This window comes from Macaca fascicularis, chromosome X (assembly GCF_037993035.2).
Source record: "Macaca fascicularis isolate 582-1 chromosome X, T2T-MFA8v1.1".
In the NCBI taxonomy this organism is placed as follows: domain Eukaryota; kingdom Metazoa; phylum Chordata; class Mammalia; order Primates; family Cercopithecidae; genus Macaca; species Macaca fascicularis.
The window spans coordinates 34,198,628-34,221,408 of NC_088395.1; the positions used below are offsets into that span (position 1 = coordinate 34,198,628).

A 22,781-nucleotide genomic window follows, 5' to 3' on the forward strand; every position below is an offset into this window, starting at 1 on the left:
CAGCCTCCCAACATGTTGGGATTACAGGTATAAGGCACTGCGCCCAGTCCTCAACTATTCCATAATTTTGTTAAAGACATAAAAATAAATCTTTTAATAAATACTTTCTTTATGCAATGTAAATGTAAATCAGCAATGCTGTTTTGTATGTCATGACATTGAGTTGTCAGGCAAATCTTACTAATTATGTTGAAGACTCTACTTTATTACCATCTTGCAAGCTCAGTGAAACAAAATCTGGAGACTGAAACAGGAATTAAAAGAAGAGGAGAAATAAAAGTTAACTTTTCTCTCAAATGTTTGAAAGCTCCTGAAGGGAAAGGAGGAGAAATCTAGGTAGAGCTCCAGAATGTGGAATTAGCAAGAGTCCAAGGACCCTCAAGGATTCTCTAAAAGGAGAGTCATAAAGATGTGAATAATCACACAATGTATCTTCTAACAAGGGAAAGGGTTCGATGGGAGAAAGTGTCCCTGAGGAAGAAGAGCAGTGTCTTTAATATCACTGCATGGAAATAAGGAATCTAAGTTTACTTCAACTTGTGAAGAAGAATGGGTTATATTCAATAGTAGATCAGGTGAATCAGTCCTTCTGTCTGATCAACTATGCCCTTCTATTCTTTACACTAATCCTAAAAGTGATGTATATTGTGGTACAGGAATATGTGCACCTGAAAAACTCAGTTCTAGGGTAGAAAAACATCCAGTTAAAAGCTGCCAAAGATGTGCACCTACTTAGAGAAGAAGACTTGAAGACTCCTTTGTTGGGGAAAAATATTTTATTTATACAAATGTAACGCAAATATTCTATTCTGAAATAGTGAGGATCCAGGCAATAGAGTGTGCTATTCTGCAAAATAATTTGTAATAGCTCTCAAATTTGGCGTGCATGAGAATCACATGGAAAATTTGTCAAAAATACTGGCACCTAGCATTCTGATTCATTAGATAGGAATTGATATCAGACATCTGAATTTAAAAACAGAAAAGCCTGCTCTGATGATTCAAATTCATGTCAACGTCTAAGAAAAAAAATCTCAATATATTTATTCTTCATTATTTGCAAAGGGAAGTTCTCTAAAGCCTTGCAATTGTATTTCCATTTTGAAATATAGATGATATTTTTCCTTTGTTCTTCTCTAAGGTTTGAACTGAAGACTTCTCTTTCATATGGCAGAAACAAATGATTTCTATAGTGCAGTGTCAAACCTAAAGTTAATGTTAAAGAGATGTATTTAGGAAATGTATGGAATCCCTTGCTCAATGTATTTGAGAAGGAATCATACCTAATATACAGTTTTAACTTATCCCCATTGTTTGTGGTAGTGGTGGTGGTGTTGATATCCCCAAGCATTCAATAAGGTTTTAGATAGTGTTACATTTTATAGCTCTGCTCTGAGAAATAAAAATATGGACTTGTGTCCATGGATGGAGAAAAGTTATAGGATAGGTGTCATAACAGACCAGGGAAAACCAGTATGAAGGAAAGAAGTAATATGAAAAATAGAGAAAAAGGAGTCCAAAAAATGAGCTAAAGTGACGATCCAAAATCAGGGTGTTTTTGTGGAACATACAATACTTTTGAGATACCTAGAAAAATACTGCAAAGAGAATTTGGGAAAAGCCTGTAATTCCAAAGTCAACTGGCATGAGGACTCAACTACAATTTGGGCATTCTATGGTGCTATGAATCTTGAAGCCTGTAAAAATCAGGAAAATCTGCATAACATTTCTAATGCCTCCATTTCATGCTAATCAGTGAAGGCCAGATATAAATTGAGTAAAGAAGTAAAGAAAATGTCAAAACTTCCATTTAGGGTGTCAGCAATCCCATAATGAATAAACTTGAACTTTTGGGAAATGCATGTGGCTTTTGGAATCACTGTATACATATGACCTGACGTTTCCTCAGCCTGACCACCAATAACATAACTCCAGCTCCTTTAGTATTTGGGAGGTGACAATCCAAATCAATGTTAAGTGTAAAAGTATAGCAATAACTGGCTTAAGTTCAACCACTCAACTAGTTCTTTTTCCAAAGCAGAAGGATACTCTCTCTGCCTCTATTGATTGACATGGGCCTTCTTCATATACCATTGAAAGGAAATACAAGAAAATAATATGACATTCGAATGCAAAACTAACATCAGCAAGGCAAACCAGAGTGATTTCACAAATTTATATTTTTTAGAAAAATCAGTTTTTTAATTTTATCAGTTTATAAGACACTGGCATTATTAAAATGATATTCTTAGTCACCATTGAACATAATGCTTCCCATGTAGGAGAACGTAGTTCCAATCCTCAAGTAATTATCAAATAACTACTTCAAGAAATATTCAATATGATTCCATGTATGTACACATATAATAATTATATCAGAGTAAGGTATTTCTGGTTGCCTGAAATTATTATAATGAGATATATTTCAGGATTTCCCCAAATCAAATGTGCTTGTTTAATTGCGACATAACTGAGGATTATATTTTTGGAAACTTTTCTCCTATTGAGCACTCTCCACCCTTCATTATCTTTGACCTTTTCTAGTATCATAGTTGTACCCTGATCTCAGATGTATACCTCCAGCTTAGACTTTGGACCTTTCTCATGAACACCAGTCTTATATATCCAACTGACTCATCAACATCTATGTTTGGATATCTAATGGGCATTTTTAAATCAACAAGTACAAAATAGAGGTCTTGATCTTCCCCCTTCTAAACCAATTCTTTCACAGTCCTTCCATATCCGTTAATAGGAACTTCACATTAAGTTATTTAGCCCTAAAATCTTGGAGTCATCCTTGACTCCTACTTATGACTGTTTACAGCCTTTTGGTAAATCCTGTTGCCGTTCCTGGACTGAGCCACCATCATCATTCTGGACCATGTCAATTGCCTCCAAATAGTATGTATATCTGTGTTTATGTTCAAATCATATAACCAGTATCTATGATGATATATATTTTCCATATTTTTAAAACAGTTTGTACCAGCACCCAGTTGTCTACAGCCAGTTACATTGTTATTCAAATTGCATGGAACACGCTAAGAAGATGATCTGTTCTATTTCATCTAACGTTCAAGTTTTATGTAACCAGATAGAAGGATTCTAGATTCTATATTATATGATATTTATATTGCATAATGCCACATAAAAATTGAGGAAAAGTAATTTAAGTAGTTACTTTTACTTCTTCCACAATTCACTCATTATGGAGTTATCCTGTTGAAACCTTAAAAGCAAGTGAAATCTCTGCTTAAAGGCCTACTCGTAGCTTTAATCTCACTCAGATTAAAAGACTAAAGCCTTGCAAGGATTTTACAAGGCTCTCACAGTTTACAACCTGTATGTTTTTTATCTCATTTTCTATCACTCTCTCCCTTACTTACCTTTTTTTCCAGCCACACTGGTTTCCTTGCTGAATTCTATCAAACCAGGATGTTCTAACCCCTGGGCTTCTGTACTTTTTGTTTTCTCTGTCATGAACTCTCTCTGCTTAGTTATAAAATGGTTTGTTTCCTCATTTCCTTTGCATTTTGCTGAAATATCACCTCGGGAAGGTTTATCTGATCACCCTATTCTAAATTTAGTACCTCTTCTATTTCTTCTTGTTTTCTTGTTCACTGTAGTACATTCTATATTTTACTTATATGTTTTATTTGCTGTCTTGTCTTCACAGAAATGCAAGCTCCTCATGAATTTGTGCTTGATTCTTTCATTGCTGTAACCCTCTATTTTAATTGCCCTGGCACATATTTGTGGCTTCAAAAATAAATATTTGTTGCTGAAGTCAATTAATGAATTCAGTGTCGAGCGATATTTTTCTGTATACCACTGCCTTGATTGCTGTGAAAATCTAATAAAATAATGCAACAGAATTGGTTGAAAATGTACAATTACCACATTATGTTTTGTTCCTTTCTTTTTTGTTTCCTATTGGGTAAATCTAGTTTCTGTTTGTAATGATGTTTTAATAATTTGAAACAATATTCCTTCACCAATTTTTAATGGATGTAAACTTTATGAAGATGCATTAGCAATTTTCTTTCCCATTTTGAAGTTTCTTCCTCATATTACACAAAATTGTACAATTTGACACTGTTAAGAATTTTATAGAGCTGTCTAGGCTGGTTTGAAGTGATTTTCCCTCATCACTCCTTGACTAGTATTCCACCATTTAATTCACATGACAAATTGAACAAAAGAGCAGATAGAGTTACAACCTGTACATCTTTAATTAGTGTCTTCATTATCCACAGGCACACATTTATAATCCTCTGGAGTCCTTGCTATGATGCATAGAAGATGGTGGGCTAAATCTGATGAGTTAATATACTCAGATACTGTTATTTTCCTCTAAACTTATTTTTTTTACCCCCCAAATAAGATAGTATTTTGTACATTTTACTTCTTGATATAAAGACAGGAGGATATGTGTAAGCAGAATATAATTGCTTACCTTTAATAAAACAATTCCAATATGTTTTCAGGTTTCAGTACAGAAACATTACGATTGTTAATCCATAATATAATTATGGCATCAGACCATTGATTCTGGGAGGTTTCATTTGTTCATGCTTAAAATTACAGTTGCACAGGCAACCCGAGTACTGTTCAATCATTTGCAGTTATTTTTTCTATATTTCTGTTTACATATTCATTTTAATCTTTTATTTATTCAGATATCTCTACACATTAACATTTAGACTATTCAGCTGACTTTTGAAAAACAATGAAGCAGATGTCATTTAATTGTTTTACTGATATTTCCATGAGGGTTTCAATATTGCTCTTTTGTCTGAATTTTTGTTACAAATATGAAAATATGTTTCCCATGAGTAGATATTGTTTTGTAAAAGAAATCAGTAAACTAATTTACAAACTCGTATATAACAAAATCAAATAATTTTATGGACTGTAATGTTTTCTGCATTTCTACTACATTTTTGTGTGCTTTATACATTTCTATTGTAGCATTTACCTAAATTACGTATTTATTTGCATGTCTTTCTCTTTTATGTGTAGACTTGTGCCTAGGACTCTGCTTGATCTTAAAACTCATGAAGATTTTTTAATAAATGGATTATCTTGGGTGAACGTATAATGAATCGACTTTGTGCTAAATAGTTTTCTTTGTAAATCTTATGTTAGGTTTTACAATTTATAGAGTATTTTTCTTTTTGAGGGATATACACTTATTTGCTCCTCTTTTTTTCCAGATTCAAAAACTCTTACCTTCAAATATGTTCATAATTTCTTTAATTCTATTTTATAGTCATCAAGGAAAATGAGGGTGTTCATTTTATGTACTAGTTTGTTTCCTAATAGTAAATGTTAGTAATTGCTCTTATTTATAAATCTAGAGCATTTTTCTTGTTGTTGGTTAAATGCAGTAGATCCTCACCAAACTTCTCTAACATAATAATACCTTTCTCTTGTGCCAAGCATATACTGTATTCATTTTCCCTTTCCTATATGTAGAGGCTTCATTCTCTTTTACATTATTGTGGTAAGGACGCTTAACATGAAATCTATCTTCCTTTAAAACTTTTAAGTGTACAATAGAGTATTGTTAGCTACAGATACAATAGTGTTTTTGTTTTTGTTTTTTTTTTAACCTGAAACATAGTTCAGAGTTATTACACATCTCACCACAATCTATTTTATTGTATTGGTCCATAGTGGAAGTTTTGATTCATGTAATAAAATACATTTTAGAATTGCAATAAAAGATCCAGGGAGTTAATCTTCTAGCTGGTGAAAAGTACTACAAATTGTGTATTTGTTAATATTTTATTGCTTAAGAGTTATTACCACTTTTCCTTGAATTGAAGGGCCTAAAAGATAGACAGACAAATTTTGCCAAATGCTTTATTTTGAGATGTAATTTTTTTAACCTCATGACTGAGGAGAGAGCTGAAATTTCTCACATAAGGTGCAGCACAAATTTGATTTATGTGCAACATAATCTCTTATAACTCTGGAAAGAAAATACACAGTTATGAATTTGTTAGTGCCTAGAGAAACAATATCTTTAAAGTCAACAGGAGTGGATAAAAAGAAACTATTATGTGCTTTATTGATATTCCAGTAACTGACCACATTGTTAAGTATATTCAATAGGCCAAATGTGTTTAAAATTTGATTTCGGAAAAGAACAGGAATAGGCGATTTAACTATATAGAGTCTAATAGTGCTTAAAAAGATGTCCTTCATTGCTTTCTGTTAAATAAAATCTTGGTGATTTATTGATGTCATTACACCATGTTACACACTCAGCACTCCTCCTCCAGTGTTCCCCAGAAAGACAAAATAAATGGTAAGGAAAAGAATCTGATATTCTTTTTTGGCTTATCTTAGAGCCTAAACCCAAAGACAAAGAACACTGGATCAGGAGGAGTTAAATCTTTAGATCCTACTGCCTATAGATATGTACCTACTTTTTGCTTCTTCTGCTAATTCAGTTTCCTTCACAATAAAGCTCACAATTGATCAGAGGTGGGGATTATGCATTCCAGGGTGCCAATGACAGCAGGGTAGGTGATGATTCTATTTTCTACCCTAGACTTCTTTGAATCTGTGAATACTGACTTCTAGATGAGATTTCTGCTTTGTATCAGATGGGAAATCCAGTTGTTTCTTGTTCAAAACCTGGTAATTCCTCAACATTCCCCACGCTCTGCTTATTTTGCTGTTCTAGTATTCCTCTACACTTCGCTTTGTGGGATTTCTCATATTGAGAAATATAGAGACATCAGTGTTGGGTTTGCTAAAGGTATCCCACAGATCATTTGTCTTCCTACAGTCAACTGGCTCTGTAGAGTAATTGCATCCCATCTCCAAACACATAATGAGTTAATTAATTATGATATTGTCCATTAACACTTTAATAAACCTTATCTTCTCTGTGACCAAACTTAGAGTTATTACTTCCCTAGCATTTTTCTCATAGCATGGACTACTATCATCTAAAATTGCCCCAACACTTTCAAACTTTCGATTAATGCCTGAAACATCTTGTACTGAATTTCCCTGTCTTTCCTTCAAGTATGTTCATAATTTCTTTAATTCTATTTTATAGTCATCAATGAAAATGGGGGTGTTCATTTTATGTTGTAGTTTGTGTCCTATTACTAAATTTCCATAATTGCATTTATTTATAAATCTAGAGCATTTCTCTGTTCTTGGTTAAATAGACTAGATCCTCACCAAATATCTCTAACATAATAATACTTTTCTCTTGTGCCAAGCATATACTGTATTCATTTTCCCTTCCTATATGTAGAGGCTTCGTTCTCTTTTTCATTATTGTGGTAAGGATGCTTAACATGACATCTATCCTCCTTTAAAACTTTTAAGTTTACAATAGAGTATTGTTAACTATAGGCACAATGTCATACAGTAGATCTCTAGAACTTACTCATCTTGTATAAATGAAACTGTATACTTATTGAGGAACAACTTCCCATTTCCCCATTCCCCAGGCTCCTGGCAACCACCATTCTACTCTCTGTTTCTATGAATTTGACTATTTTAGATGCCTCATGTAAGTAGAATTATGCAGTCATTTCTTTCCGTAACTGCTTCATTTTACTCAGTATAATGTTCTCCATTCATATTGTCACATATGGCAGGATTTCATTCCTTTTTAAGGCTGAATATTATTCCATTGTATGTATATGTCACATTTGCTTTAATTATCTATTGATGGGCATTTAGGTTGTTTCCATATCTTGGCTATTGGGCAAATTACTTGAATAGATATTTCTTCAAAGAAGACATACAAATGGCCAGCAAGTATATGACAAGGCACTCAACATCATTAGTCATCAGGAAAATGAAAATCAAAATCACAATGAACTATCACCTCAGACCTCTTAGGCTGGCTATCATATATATGAAAAAAAAGATAGCTATTGGCAAAGATGTAGAAAAAATGGAACCCTTGTACACTGTAGGTGGGAATGTAAAATGGTTTCGCCCCTATGGAAAATAGTATGGAGATTCCCAGGAATTTTTTAAAAATAGAAGTACCATATGATCCAGTGAAACTACTTCTGTGTATGTATCCGAAGAATTGCGATTAGAATCTCAGATATCTGCATTCCCATGTTATTGAGACCCGCTTCTAAGACCACAAACCTTCCACAAATAATCTACTTACCTTCCTTTAGCTCAAGCTATTTAGTAGTTTCCAATTTCTACTTCTGAAGGGAAATAGTCCTCGGAGCAGCATTATTTCTATTTATTTATTTATTTATTTATGACAGAGTTTCACTCTTTTTGTCCAGACTGCAGTGCAATGATGCGATTTTGGCTCACCACAGCCTCCACCTCCTGGGTTCAAGCGATTCTCCTGCCTCAGCTTCCTGAGTAGCTGGGATTACAGGCATGCACCACCACGTCTGGCTAATTTTGTATTTTTAGTAGAGACAGGGTTTCTCCATGTTGGTCAGGCTGGTCTCCAACTCCCGACCTCAGGTGATTCACTTGCCTTGGCCTCCCAAAGTGCTGAGATTACAGGCATGAGCCACCGCACCCAGTCCTCTTTATTTAATATACTTTATAATCTCTCTAGAGAAAAAAATGGCAAACTGTTTTCATGGTAACTTTATCTACCTGATAACCAAACCAACAAATTCCTGGAATATGTTCCCTTAGTAATGTTTTTCCGGAGAAATTTATGTTAATTTCAGTTTTAAAATTTTGTCTCCATTTTTATTTTTTTTATTTTACATTTCCAATCTTCTTTCCCATTCATAGGAAATAGTTATAATGTGTTACATACACTTTTGTTTGTTTTCATGAAAAATGTGCTTTATATTTTATGTGCAAGCATTTTTAATATACAAAACTGTTATTGTATAATATATCTCATTCTATTTTTTACTGCTTATCATGTATTGCATTATTGTTCAAAGCATTTGCTGCCCCTTACTGTATGAGGATTATACTTCCCTTCTCCATTAATATCAGACTTGACTAGGGGACCTTGTTTGGCCAATGAAATGTGATAAGTGGCACGTGTCTTTCTTTCTTTCTTTTTTTTTTCGTATCTCTGTCTCAACTAGACATAAGACGTTTCATTGCCAGTTTGAAAGTTAAATGTTGTATTTCTCATTACTGCTGTCTTAAGACCAATCTCATGTGTAATTAGCCCTATGGATAGTTTAAACTCACAAAATTCACATTTTCCTACAAAAATCACAAATATTTTCCTAAACTTCCTGTTTCTTCATTCTTCTTCTTGTCTACTCCTATAATTTGGATATTGTCCATGATTATAGTTCCCCATTGTTGAAGATAAATGCTTTCTTCAGTGTTAGATTAAAAAAAAAACAAAAAAACAAACAAACAAACAAAACCTTACCAATGTATTGTATAACTCTTATATGTAGCATCTTTTGCTGCAACTTTGAGATTTATTTATCCTCCTATCTAAGCAACTCCTCTAAATATAACTGTATTTCATTATTTCAAAAAATGGTGTTTTCAACACATTTGGGGTCTTTTTAAAAAAACTTTCTGAAGCATCTCTTGTAATACCTGACCTTTGCATTTGAATGACAGTTTAGTTGGATATAAAATTCTGGTTACAAAATATTTTCCTTCAATTAAAAAAATATTGTTCTGTTGTCTGCTAGAATCTCACATTGTTTTGAGAAGGTTCATTCTTCTTTTGTATTTTTCTGTCTGAAAGTTTTGAAGTTTTAATAATTTTTAACTTTATATCTTTTCAGTTTAACAATCCATGACATGAGTTATTTCATCTTTCTTTATTTCTAAGAGTCTTATTTTGACCATTACTTAAAAATTATCCTTCTGTCTGTTATTATTTTCTGTTCTATTGAAGACTATAAGTATCTGAATATTGATAATGCTATTCAAATTCACTCTTTTTCTCTTTCAGTCTAGCTTCTATTTTTGCATGATTTCTTGGTGCTTTTGGAAAAATTCTTCATTCAGATCTTCCATTGTACTACATTTTTCATCTTTTTTTTTTTTAAACTACACATGATCCAATCTATTTGGTTACTGATTTTAATGATTATAATTTTCTTACCTGATTTTTATAATTTCTAAAAATATTTTTATTTGTGTATTATTAATATATAAATCTAGCATTATCTGTTTATTTTTAATTACTTAACTGTTAGTTGAAATAATTCTGCTATTGATGCTGTATGCTGTTAATTTTGGATTTTCCTTCAAAATAAATATATGATGTTGGATGTTTTGCTTTTGAATTAATGTTCCCCTTAAGATAGCAGATAAATGCTTCATAAACAGATAAATAAATATTCCCTAGGGAGATGCCAAAAACCAGAAATTAATTTTTGTTGATTCAATTTGGTCTAATTAGAGGAGAGTATAAAATTTCCAGGTAGAAAGGCTAATGAAAGGCAAATAAGCTAAAGACACAAAATAATACATATATATTCTTCCATTTAAATGCAAGTAAGAAATGGGCACACCGAATTTATGATGCGAGAGGTCATTGCAGCTTTTGAAGTTAGCATCTTCTTTCAACTATTTTAGAATGTAAACTTTGTCAAAATTCAAGCAACCACATATAAAAAGGTCTGTTCCTGGATTTTCTATTGTATTGCATTGTTTTATTTTTCTGTCTTTATATAAATAACACACTGTTTTAATCACTGTAACTTTGTAATACATCTTGATATTTGACAGTGTTAGTGTGCCAGCTTTACTTTTATTTTTTAAAATTGTCTTAGCTAGTTTTGCCCTTTGCATTGGGATATATACATATCAATGTATATGTAAAACATACTTCTTAATTTACACATGTATGCACACATTCACTTAACAAGTTGCTATAATTTTGACTGGTATTGAATTCACATATGAACATTTAGGGATAATTACATCTTACCATAATATGTCTTCTAATTCTTGAACCCGGACTATTCCTCCGCTTACTTAGGTCTTCCTCAATTATTTGAAATTGTGTTTTATGTTTTTCATCTTATAGAAATTGCACACACTATTTTTAATTTATAAATATATATTGGTATGGTTTATGCTACACTCGATATCCTTTTTAAGCATTCCTTTTTCATTTGTCTGTTGCTGCTATGTAGAAATATAATTAAATACTATATATTGACATTGTATCAGTGAACTTTCTAAGTTCACTAATTAATTTCAAATATTTGTACACTATTTTGAATTTTATGCATTCACAATTGTACCATCTTCAGGTAATGAGTATTTTGTTTCTTCCTTTCTAATTGCTAAAAATTTCATTCTAAATATACTAAATCAGACTGCCAGAACTACGCTGAATAGAAGTAAATATAAAATATATCTTCTTGTTTTTATTCTTCAAGGAAAACAATTCAGCTTAATTTAATTACATATGATATATGCTTTAGTTTTCCCAGATAACTTTTTTCAAAATAAAAAAATTGTTTTGTCAAAAAAATTGTTTTGTTCATCATTTGCCAATAGATTTTGTCATGAATGGATATCATTAATTAATGACGAATTTCATTAAATGCTTTTTTCTGAACCCATTATGCTAATCATGTGATATTCTCTCTATTTCTCTTTTAATGTTAATTGTATTGATTGATTTTTAACTTGTTGATATTTATTTAGAACTTAGCATATATATTCATGAGAAAAATGTATCTTTTGATTTATTTTCTTTCAATGCCTTTGTGAGGGTTTGCTTTGGGTTATGCAGACTTCATAAAATGATTTGATATGTACCTCTGCCACCTTTTGATTATCTGGATGAGTATGAATAATGTTTGATATTAGTTCTTACATAAATGTTTGAGAGAATTAACCAGCAAAGCCATTTGACCTAGTTTTCTTTGTACAAAAGTCTTTATTTACAGTTTTAAATTATGTAATAGATATGAATTGTTGTGATTTTGTATTTTTTATTGCGCCAGTCTTAATAAGTTACGTTTCTGGGACTATTTCCTTATACAAGTTTTTCTTTTTATTGACATAAAGTTGTCCATAAATGTTCTTATTTCATCTTTCAAATCTGTAGAATCTTTATTTATACCCCCTTTTCATTCCCGATATTATTTTTGTTCCTTCTATTTTTTTGTTTTGTTGAAAAAAAAAGCTCTCTTTGCAGTCCATAATTTTACTTTTTCTGATTGTTCTCTTTAACTTGACTTTCAGCAGTTCTATTATAATATGCCTAGATGTGGCTTTCTTTGTATTTGCCCTACTTGGAGTGTAGAATTTCTTGAACTTGTGTTTTGATATCATTAATCAGTTTTGGAAAAAATCTCAGCCATTATCTGTTGCAATATTGCCCTGCACTTTTCTCTCTTCTGTCCTTCATGGCTCTCATTTGCATTATATTAGTCATTTTCACTGTGCCCCATATGTTTCTCGTGCTCTTTTTTTGTACTTGTCATTGTGTTTGCTCTCCGTGTTTCAGTCTGTGACATCTCTTGGTTTGTTTCAATAACTGTGACATCTCTTGGTTTGTTTCTATTGTCTGTCATATTTTTCTTTTGGTCTTTTGTTATACTTGTAAAGTTTCTGTTAAATCCAAGACATTGTTTTGAGTCTATTAAGTTTCTAAGTGATGGTATTTTTTTCTAGAGTTGATTTACTCCATATACCTTGGTAAACTAAGGGTCGGTTGATCTTAAATTAAATAGGGACTCAGCCAACTAAGCCTTATAGGTTCATTCCACTTTTGGTTCTTATCTGCTCTTCAAAATTAGTCCTCCCACTTCCAAATGAAAGATGAGGACATTTACTAAGATCCTTTCTTCCTTGGTGTGCTTGGACATCAGTTGTGTCCCCTCAGAATAAAGAGATTGTTGAAACCTCTACTACTTGTCTTTTAGAAACTTTCAGATTAGGTTTTCTGCTTTTTACCCTGAGACAGTTTAATAATTTAGCAAATGCCTTCAAGTGAAACTTGACTTCCCATTCTGCCCCTTTTATCTCATGTCGGTCTTTCAAGTCCTGTCTGTCTTGGCAGCTACATACTTCAATTTTTGTCTCTTCTGCTTTGTGAGTTTGCTAAAAAGCTCTGTTGGCTTTTCTGCCTCTAAGCCGCAGCATTTTACTGGATTTGCAGCATCTTGCTCCATGCCAAGAACAGGCAAATGTTCCTGGGAAAATTCAACTCATAGGGCGTTTGCTCACTTGTTTGCAGTTCACTCCTTTTGAGAAATTTGACTACTCAAATTCTGTGGGGTTCAATTTTAATCTGATAGAATGCCTTTCAAGGCATATGTTTGGATAGATTTTTTTCCCTTAATCTGGCTCTTTAAATTTTATAGCAGTAACATTGGTTTTTCACAAGCTACTTTATCATAGCCAGGAGCTTAATTCCCATCAAGCCACCTCTGATTAATTTTTTTGGCTACCATTCCACCAGGAAACAGACATGGTCATTACATTCACCTTTATAGCCTTCAGAGGAATCAACATTGGAAATAGGCACACTCCCTGGTTTTTAGGAAAGTGGTGAGATAAAAAACATCCCTGGAAGCCCTTTACCTGTGCTCATAAATTTCTTATCTCAGCAGGTCTTTTTCGTTGCCCAAGTTATACCTCAGACAGCAGCACTAGTGGCCCCACTGATGTGAGCCATTTCTCAGCCAAAGAAACATGTTAAAATTGTCCCAAGGCAATGAGAGTCAGCAACAGGAGCAGAATATTTAAAGTTCTTTAATTCCAAATTTTTCTGGTACAGTCAACGTCAGTTTCTCACCAGCTTAGCTCTTTGATTAAAGATGAAGCTGGGTATCCTTGAGGAAAGACCCTGCTATGCTGCCAAAAATTTAAACCTATAATATGTCTCCTAGCCTTCTCCCAAGGGACCGATGGCATTTTTACCAGAGAGATTGTACACAGAGGAAATAGAAATAATAAGATGTCTGATGATTACTGAACACTGAACTGATCCTAATTACAAGACTCAAAATGTCACTGTGTTCTGCCAATCAGAGTAAGACCTACAGAAGTTAGGTAATGGGATTTTAGCTCAGATCCTTCTCACACTGAGTCTAGTTGGTCCCCAAACACATCCTGTAGTTATTTCCATACTTCTAGAATACAGAATTGGAGTAGTTATACTCAGCAACTGGTAGAATACAAATATAAGTTTCTTGAACTGTCATATTGAGGGATATTATGGTAGGAATGCCCAAGTGGAAACTACTAGAACTTCTTCTACTGAGGAAAACAGTAAGTCAGAAGGGATAACACATTCCTGGAGAGCTGGCAGAGATTAGTGCCACCACTCAGGACTAGAAGGATGCAAGGGAGATGATTCCCACAACAACCCCATTAAATTCACCTATTTGGCTTATGTAGAAAACAGATAAATCTTGGAAAATGACAGTGGATTATCATACATATAACCAGGTGGTGACTCCAATTTCAGCTGCTGTTCTAGATATGGTTTGGTTGCTTGAGCAAATTAACACACACCTGATATCTGGTATATAGCTAATAACCTGAAAAATACTTTTTTTCTCCAAACTTGCTACTAAAGCCCACCAGAGCAGTTTCCTTTCATTTGGCAAGCCAACAATACATCACTCTCCTAACTCAGGGATATATCAGCTCCCTGGATCTTTGTTAAAGTTTAGTCCACCTTGCTTACCTTTCCCTTCCACAAGACATCATCAGACTGGTTCACTAAATGGATGATATTATGTTAATTGGACCGAGTGAGCAAGAACTATCAGCTACTATTGACTTTTTGATAGGGAATTTGTTTGTCAAATGGTGGGAAATACATCCAACAAAAATTCATGGGTCTTACACTTCAATTACCAGGTACTTAGTGGTGGTGACAATTTTAATATATCCTAGATTTCTAAGTGGTTGTGTCTGGTTCTACCACCAGAAAATGAGATCCAACACCTAGTGGGCTTCTTGGGATTTTGGAAGCAACACATTTTTCATTTGGTTGTGCTACCCCATCCCATTTATTGCATGACAAAAAAAGTTGCAGTTTTGAGTGGAGCCCAGAAAAAGAGAAGGTTTGGAAACAGGTTCCAAACTGCTGTGGAAGCTGCTCTGCCACTTGGGCCATATGATTCAGCAGATCCAATGGTGCTTGAAGTTTGAGTGGCAGGTAGAGATGCTGTTTAAAGCCTTTGGGAGGCCCTATAGGTAAATCATACTGCAGACATCTATGAGTTGAAGCAAAGCCTTGCCATCCTTTGTGGGTAGTTACTTTTCTTCTGATAAACAGTTTTTGGCCTTAGTAGAGGCTGAACACCTAGCCATGGACCACCAAGTTCCCGTGTGACCTCAGTTGCCCATCATGAACTGAGTGTTGTCTGACCTACCAAGCTTATAGTTGGGTGTATACAGTGGTACTCCATAAACAAATGGAAGTGGTATATATGAGATTGGGCCTGAGCAGGTCCTGAAGGCACCAGTAACTTACATGAAGAAATTGCACATATGCCAGTGATCTTCCTTTTGCTACACTGCCTTCTCTCTCTCAATCTCCATCTATGGCCTAATGATAAATTCTCTACAATCAGGAGACAAAGGAAGAGAATAATTGAGCCTGGTATACAGATGGCTCTGCATAATATGTAAGCATCACCTGAAAGTGGACAGCTGCAGCACTACAGCCCCTCTCTAAGACATTCCTGAAGGACAGGGAAGAAAAAAAAAAGTGAGGGGAAATTTTGCTTGGAAAATTTTATTTTTCTTGGAAGGAGAAATGGCCAGATGTGTGACTGAATACTGATTCATGGGCTGTAGCCAAGAGTTTTATTGGATGGTCAGGGACTTGGTAGGAGCATGACTGAAAAATTGGGTACTAAGAAATTTGGGGAAGAGGAATATAGCCAGACCTCTCTGAATAGGTGAAAAATGTTTTTAAAAACTCCATTTCATGTGAATGTTCACCAAAGGATAACCTTAGCATAGACGGCTTTTAATAATTAAGTGGACAAGATTACTTATTCTGTGTATCCCAGTCAGCCTCTTTATCCTGCCTCCTGTGTCATTGTCCCATGGTCTCATGAACAAAGTGGCCATGTTTGGCAGGAATGGAGGCTATGAGCTTAGAAATAAGGATTTCTACTAACCAAGGCCAAACTGGCTACAGCCACTGCTGAGTGGGCAATAAACCAACTGTAGTTATCAGCAATGGGTCTATAATATGGCACCATTTTCTGTGGTTGATCACTAGCTACCTTGTGGCAGGCTAACTACAATGGATCACTTCCATCGTGGAAGGGAAGGCACTTTCTTCTTACTAGAAGAGATGTTGCTATGGTCTGAATGTTTGTGTCTCTCCAAAAATTATAGGCTGAAGCCTAACCCCCAAGGTAATGATTTAGGAGGGGGGCCTTTTAGGGGTTGATTAGGTCATGAGAGAAGAGCCTTCATAAATGGATTAGTGCCCTTATAAAAGAGGATTAAGGTATCTTGTTCATCCTTTCAGTCATGTGAGGACATAACCAGAAGGCATCACCAATGAAGAATGGGCCTTCATCAGACATCCAATCTGCAGGCCCCTTGATCTTGGACTTCCTAACCTACAGAATTGTGAGTGTTAAGATTCTGTTTTTAATAAATTACCCATCCTAAAGTATTTTTCTTATAGCAGGCCAAACTGAGACGGATACTTACACTCGATATAGATTTGCTTTCTTTCTACACAATGCTTATACCCAAACTGCTATCTGAGGAATACAGATAATACCTTATCCATCATTATGGTGTTCCTCAAAGCATTGCTTTGGATGAAAATCTCCCTTTAGAGCAAATGAAGTGCAGCAATGGGGAACATATTCACAGAATTCACTAGTATTAATGTGTTTTCCATAATCTTGAAACAAGTAGCTTGATAGAATGGTGGAATGGCCTTTTGAAAACTCAGCTACAGGATCAGGTAGACAGAATTCCTTGCAGCACTGGGGCAACATTCACCAGGAGTCTGTATATGCCCTGAATCAATGTTAAATATATGTTGGTGTTTCACTCATGGCCAGATTTCACAGGCCCCAAAATCAAGGGGGGGGAAATGGGAGTGGCATCACTCATTATTAGTATCCCTAGTGATGCACTAGCAACAAATGTTACTTCCTGTCCCTGAAACCTTAAGTTCCCCTGGTCTATAGGTCTTAATTTCAAAGGGAGAAATGTTTCCACTAAGAGACATAAGAATGATTCTGCTGAACTGGAAGCTAAGACTGTCACCCTACTACATTACACTTCTCATGCCTCTGAGTCAACAGGCAATGAAGTTACATTGCTGGCTGGGTTGATTTGTGCTGATTAGTGAGAGGATATTGGACTGCTATTACACAACTGAGGTAAAGAAATGTAAGTCTGGAAGACAGGACATACAGAATCTCTTAGGGTATCCCCTAGTACTAACCATACCATCTGATTATACTCAATGGAAAGCAATAACAACCCAAATCAGGAAGGAATACTAATGACCCAGACCCTTCATGAATAAAGATTTAGGGAATCCCAGTAGGCAAAGAGCCATTACCAGTTTAGGGGCTTGCTGAGCACAATGCAAATATGGAATGGACAGTAGAAGAAAGTAGTTATAACTATTAGCTATGATCATGGGATCAGTTGCAGAAATGAAGATTGTAATTATTATGAATTTTTATGTCTTATTATATGTTTGTGTGTATATATAACATATACCAATTATTTTATTGTCTTCTTTTACCCACTTATCATCTAACATAAGATATTTTAATAATAGTTATTGCCATCATATTTTTTCTTACCTATTTTAAACAGCTTTAATTTAGGTATCATAAAATTAATGCATGTCAATGATTTTACCTATATTCACAGAATTGTACTGCCATTATAACAGTCTAATATTAGATTTGCCCAACAATTGTCAATCCTTATTCTTCCCTTGCTCCCCTAATCTACTTCCTATCTCTACAGTTTTAACTATTCAAGATATTTCATATAAACAGATTTATACAGTATGTGTTCTTTTGAATCTACGTTATTTCACAAAGCATAATGTTTTGAGGTTCACTTATGTACTATACATCAATATTTAACTTTACTGTCAAACAGTATTTTGTTATATAGATGTACTACATTTTGTGTAACCATCATTCACCAACTCATGGACATTTGAGTTACTTCCACTTCTTGGCTACAGTGAATATTGCTGTGCTAAACACTGACATAAAAATCTTTGTGTGAACATATGTTTTAATTTCTCTGGTGAATATCTAGGAGTGAAATTACTGGGTCACATGGTAACTCTATGTTTACATTTTTGAGGAACTGTCAAACTATTTTCCAATGTCATTGCACCATTTTACACCATCCTCAGCAACATATGAAGGTTACATTTTCATGACACTCCTGCCAACACTTGTTATAATGTCTTTTTTATTATAGCCATTACAGTGGGTGGTAAGTGGTATTTCATGTGGTCTTGATTTGCTTTTCCTTAGTTACTAATAGTATCAAGCATCTTTTCATGTGCTTAATGGGCATTTGGATATACTCTTTTTTGAAATACTTATTCAAGTTCTTCACCCATTAAAAAATATGAATCTTTTTATTATTCATTTTTTTTATTGTTAGAGTTCTTTGTATATTCAGTGTATGTCCCTATTGAATATGTAATTTACAAATATTTCTCCCTTTCTGTGAGATGTCTTTTCGCTTCCTTTCTTTTGTTTTGGTGATTGTGTAGAACAACGGAAATTTTTTTCATTTATTTTTTCAGAGAGAAGGATTTTGTTTCATTTATTTACTTACTTGTTTTTCTTTCCAACATTTATTTTATGTTCAGTGGGTACATGTGCAGGTCTGTTACATGGGAAAATTGCATCTTGTTATTTTCTCAATTGTACTCTTTTGAAATGTAAACATTTAATTTTGAGTAAGTCCTTTTCTTCCCCTCCCCCCACTCTGCTTTTGGTGTCATTTCTAAGAAATAATTGCCTAGCTCAAGACCAGAAAGAATGTATACCATGTTTTATCCTAAAGTTTACAGTTTTAGCTCTTATATGTAGGTCTGCAGTTTACTTTGTATTGATTTTTGCATAGGTTGTGAGGTTCACGTTCAAATTAACTTTTTTTTTCATTTACACGTCCAACTGTCCTGACATCATTTTTTTCCTGTTCACATTTATTTCATTCCTTAAACTTATGAGGTTATATAAATATACATGTATTTTATGCATATATACAATATGTTATAATAAAACCAGGTTAATTAGCATACTCATCACCCCAAACATTTATAATTTCTTTTTGTTGAGAACATCCAAATTCCACTCTTCTAGCTATTTGAAAATATACAGTAAGTGGCCGAGCATGGTGGCTCATGCCTGTAATCCCAGAACTTTGGGAGGCTAAGGCAGGAGGATCATTTGAGTTCAGGAGTTCAAGACCAGCCTGGCCAACATGGTAAAACCCCGTCTCTACTAAAAATATAAACATTAGCCATGCATGGTGGCAGGTGCCTGTGATCCCAGCTACTCAGGAGGCTGAGGCAGGAGAATCATTTGAACCCGGGAAGTGGAGGTTGCAGTGAGCTGATATTGCATCACTGCACTCCAGACTGGGCCATAGAGTGAGACTCTCAAAGAAAAAAAAAAAAAAAAGACAGAGAGAGAGAAAAAAAAATATACAGTAAGTTGTTGTTAATTATAGTCACCCTATTGTATTATATTGGTTATAGGGTATCAAGTAGAAAAATGAACATTGCCCAAGGACTTTGTGTTCACTTACAGGGAAAGGATTAGCATGATTTTGTTTGTACACATGATAGTTGTATCATGTTAGGTGCAAATATGGCATTGTTATTGTCCTTATGTGGAGAATAAGTATGGATTATGAAGATGTGTATGGTTGCCAATTTGACGAGAAATAGACTAATGTTAGTTCTATGTGTCACCTTGGTTAGGCTGTAGTACCCAGTTATTCAAACATGCATGTAGGTATTGATGTAAAGATATTTTGCAGTTGTAGTCAAAATCTTTGGTCAATTCATTTTAATAAAAATAAATTATTCTGGATAATTTGGATGGACCTCATTCAATTAGTTGCAAATCTTTAAAAGCAAAACTGGTTTTCTGAAGGAAGATGAAATTCTGCCTGAAAAATTCAACAACTCCTGCCTGAGTTTCAAGTCTGTCAGTCCGCTCAATAGATTTGAAACCTGCCAGACTCCACAATCATTTGCTTAAATTCCTTGAAACAAATCCAGCTAGCTAGCTAGCTGCCTACCTACCTAGCTACCTACCTACCTACAGACACATGCATGTGCTGGTTCTGTTTCTCTGGAGAACTCTAATGCATCACTCCTGAATTGCTATTATATTAGTACATTAAGCACCTGTTAATCAAGTGTGTTGTGTACAAATGTTTTTTAGCACTTGGCTATTTACCTAACCACAGGCAGAATGAAAATACTCATAAAGTTTGAACTTAATGGAGGATTGCATTTCCCCTTAAATCATCCCAGGCTCACGCCTGTAATCCCAGCACTTTGGGAGGCCAAGGCAGGCAGATCACAAGGTTAGGAGATCGAGACCATCCTGGCTAACATGGTGAAACCCCATCTCTACTAAAAATACCAAAAAATTAGCCGGGCATGCCGGTGTGCGCTTGTAGTCCCAGCTACTCGGGAGGCTGAGGCAGGAGAATGGCGTGAACCAGGGAGGTGGAGCTTGCAGTGAGCCAAGATGGCGCCACTGCACTCCAGCCTGGGCGACAGGGCAAGACTCCGTCTCAAAAAAAAAAAAAAATTAAAATAAAAAAGGAAGTCATGCCTCGTTTATGTCATTCTTGTCTTTAAAGGCTAAAGGAATGGAACATTTTTAGATAGAGGATCCTTGTGACTTGAAAATTATGAATGAAGCTCTTATTTAGTTAAAGCCCTCAAGTGTGCTCAATTCATTGCTTTTAAAGGAAGCATAATACAGATATGGATGTAACAAATTATTTTAGCTGATATTACAAAAGATAGTATATATTTTAAAACAAAATGTTCAAGAAATTATTATCAGCAGAGTGCCAAAATTGAAGAAAAACATTACCATTGGATTTACTGTTTATTGAGTCATGTTGTATTTTTGCTTTTCACATATTTTATGAACTCCTAACATTAATCATACTTCTGTTCTTCTGTTACACTTAGTGTATTAGTTCTTTTTCATACTGCTGATAAAGACATACCTGAGACTGTGAAGAAAAAGATGTTTAATTGGGCTTACAGCTCCACATGGCTGGGGAGACCTCAGAATCATGGCGGGAGTTAAAAGGCACTTCTTACATGGCAGTGGCAAGAGAAAATGAGAAAGAAGTAAAAGTGGAAACCCCTGATAAACCCATCAGATCTCGTGAGACTTATTCACTATCACAAGAATAGCCCCCATGATTCAATTACCTCTCCCTGGGTCCCTCCCACAGCAGGTAGGAATTCTGGGAGATACAATTCAAGTTGGCCCCTCCAAATCTCATGTCCTCACATTTCAAAACCAATCACGCCTTCCCCACAGTCCCCCAAAGTCTTAACTCATTGCAGCATTAACCGAAAACTCCACAGTCCAAAAATCTCATTTGAGACAAGGCAAGTCCCTTCCACCTATGAACCTGTAAAATCAAAAGCAAGCTAGTTATCTCCTAGATACAATGGGGGTACAGGTATTTGGTACATACAGCTGTTCCAAATGGGAGAAATTGGCCAAAACAAAGGGGTTACAGGGCCCATGCAAGTCCGAAATTCAGCAGGGCAATCAAATTTTAAAGCTCCAAAATGATCTCCTTTGACTCCAGGTCTCACATCCAGGTCATTCTGATGCAAGAGGTGGGTTCCCATGGGCTTGGCAGTTCCACCCCTGTGGCTTTGCAGGCTACAGCCTTCCTCCCAACTTCTTTCACTGGCTGGTGCTGAGTGTCTGCGGCTTTTCCAGGCACATATGCAAGCTGTTGGTGGATCTACCATTCTGGTGTCTGGAGGATGGTGGCCCTCTTCTCACAGCTTTACTAGGCAATGCCCCAGTAGGAATTCTTGGTCGGGGCTCTGACCCCACATTTCTCTTCTGTACTGCCCTAGCAGAGGTTCTCCATGAGGGCCCTGCCCCTGCAGCAAACTTTGGCCTGGGCATCCAGGCATTTCCATACATCTTCTGAAATCTAGGTGGAGGTTCCCAAACCTCAATTATTGGCTTCTGTGCACCTGCAGCCTCAACACCACATGGAAGCTGCCAAGGCTTGGGGCTTTCACTCTCTAAAGCTCTATGTTGGCTCTATGTTGGCCCCTTTCAGCCATGGCTGGAGCAGCTGGGACACAGGGCACCAAGTCCCTAGGTTGAACACAGCGTGGGGACCCTGGGTCTGGCCCATGAAACTACTTTTTCCTCCTGGGCCTCTGGGCCTGTGATGGGAGGGGCTGCTGTGAAGGTCTCTGATATGACCTGGAGAAATTTTCTTCATGGTCTTGAGGATTAACATTAGGCCCCTTGCTACTTATGCAAATTTCTGCAGCTGGCTTGAATTTCTCCTCAAAAAATGGGTTTTTCTTTTCTACTGCATCGTCAGGCTGCAAATTTTCTGAACTTTTATGCTCTCTTTCCCTTTTAAAACAGAATACTTTTAACAGCACCCAAGTCACCTCTTGAATGCTTTTCTGCTTAGAAATTTCTTTCACCAGATACCCTAAGTCATCTCTCTCAAGTTCGAACTTCCACAAATCTCTAGAGCAGGGACAAAATGTGGCCAATCTCTTTGCTAAAACATAGTAAGAGTCACTTTTGCTCCAGTTCCAAACAAGTTCCTCATCTCCA

At 35.3% G+C, this 22,781-nt stretch overlaps 1 long non-coding RNA gene across 4 annotated transcripts in view; it reads left to right on the forward strand.

The window, feature by feature from the left end:
• Positions 1-22,781, forward strand: part of LOC123571241 (uncharacterized) — a 589,891-nt gene that overhangs the window by 347,107 nt on the left and 220,003 nt on the right. For all 4 annotated transcript variants that reach the window (XR_010584065.1, XR_006695424.2, XR_012429862.1 and 1 more), the window contains one exon: positions 16,430-16,533. This is a non-coding gene — a long non-coding RNA (uncharacterized lncRNA). The remainder of the gene's footprint in view (positions 1-16,429; positions 16,534-22,781) is intronic.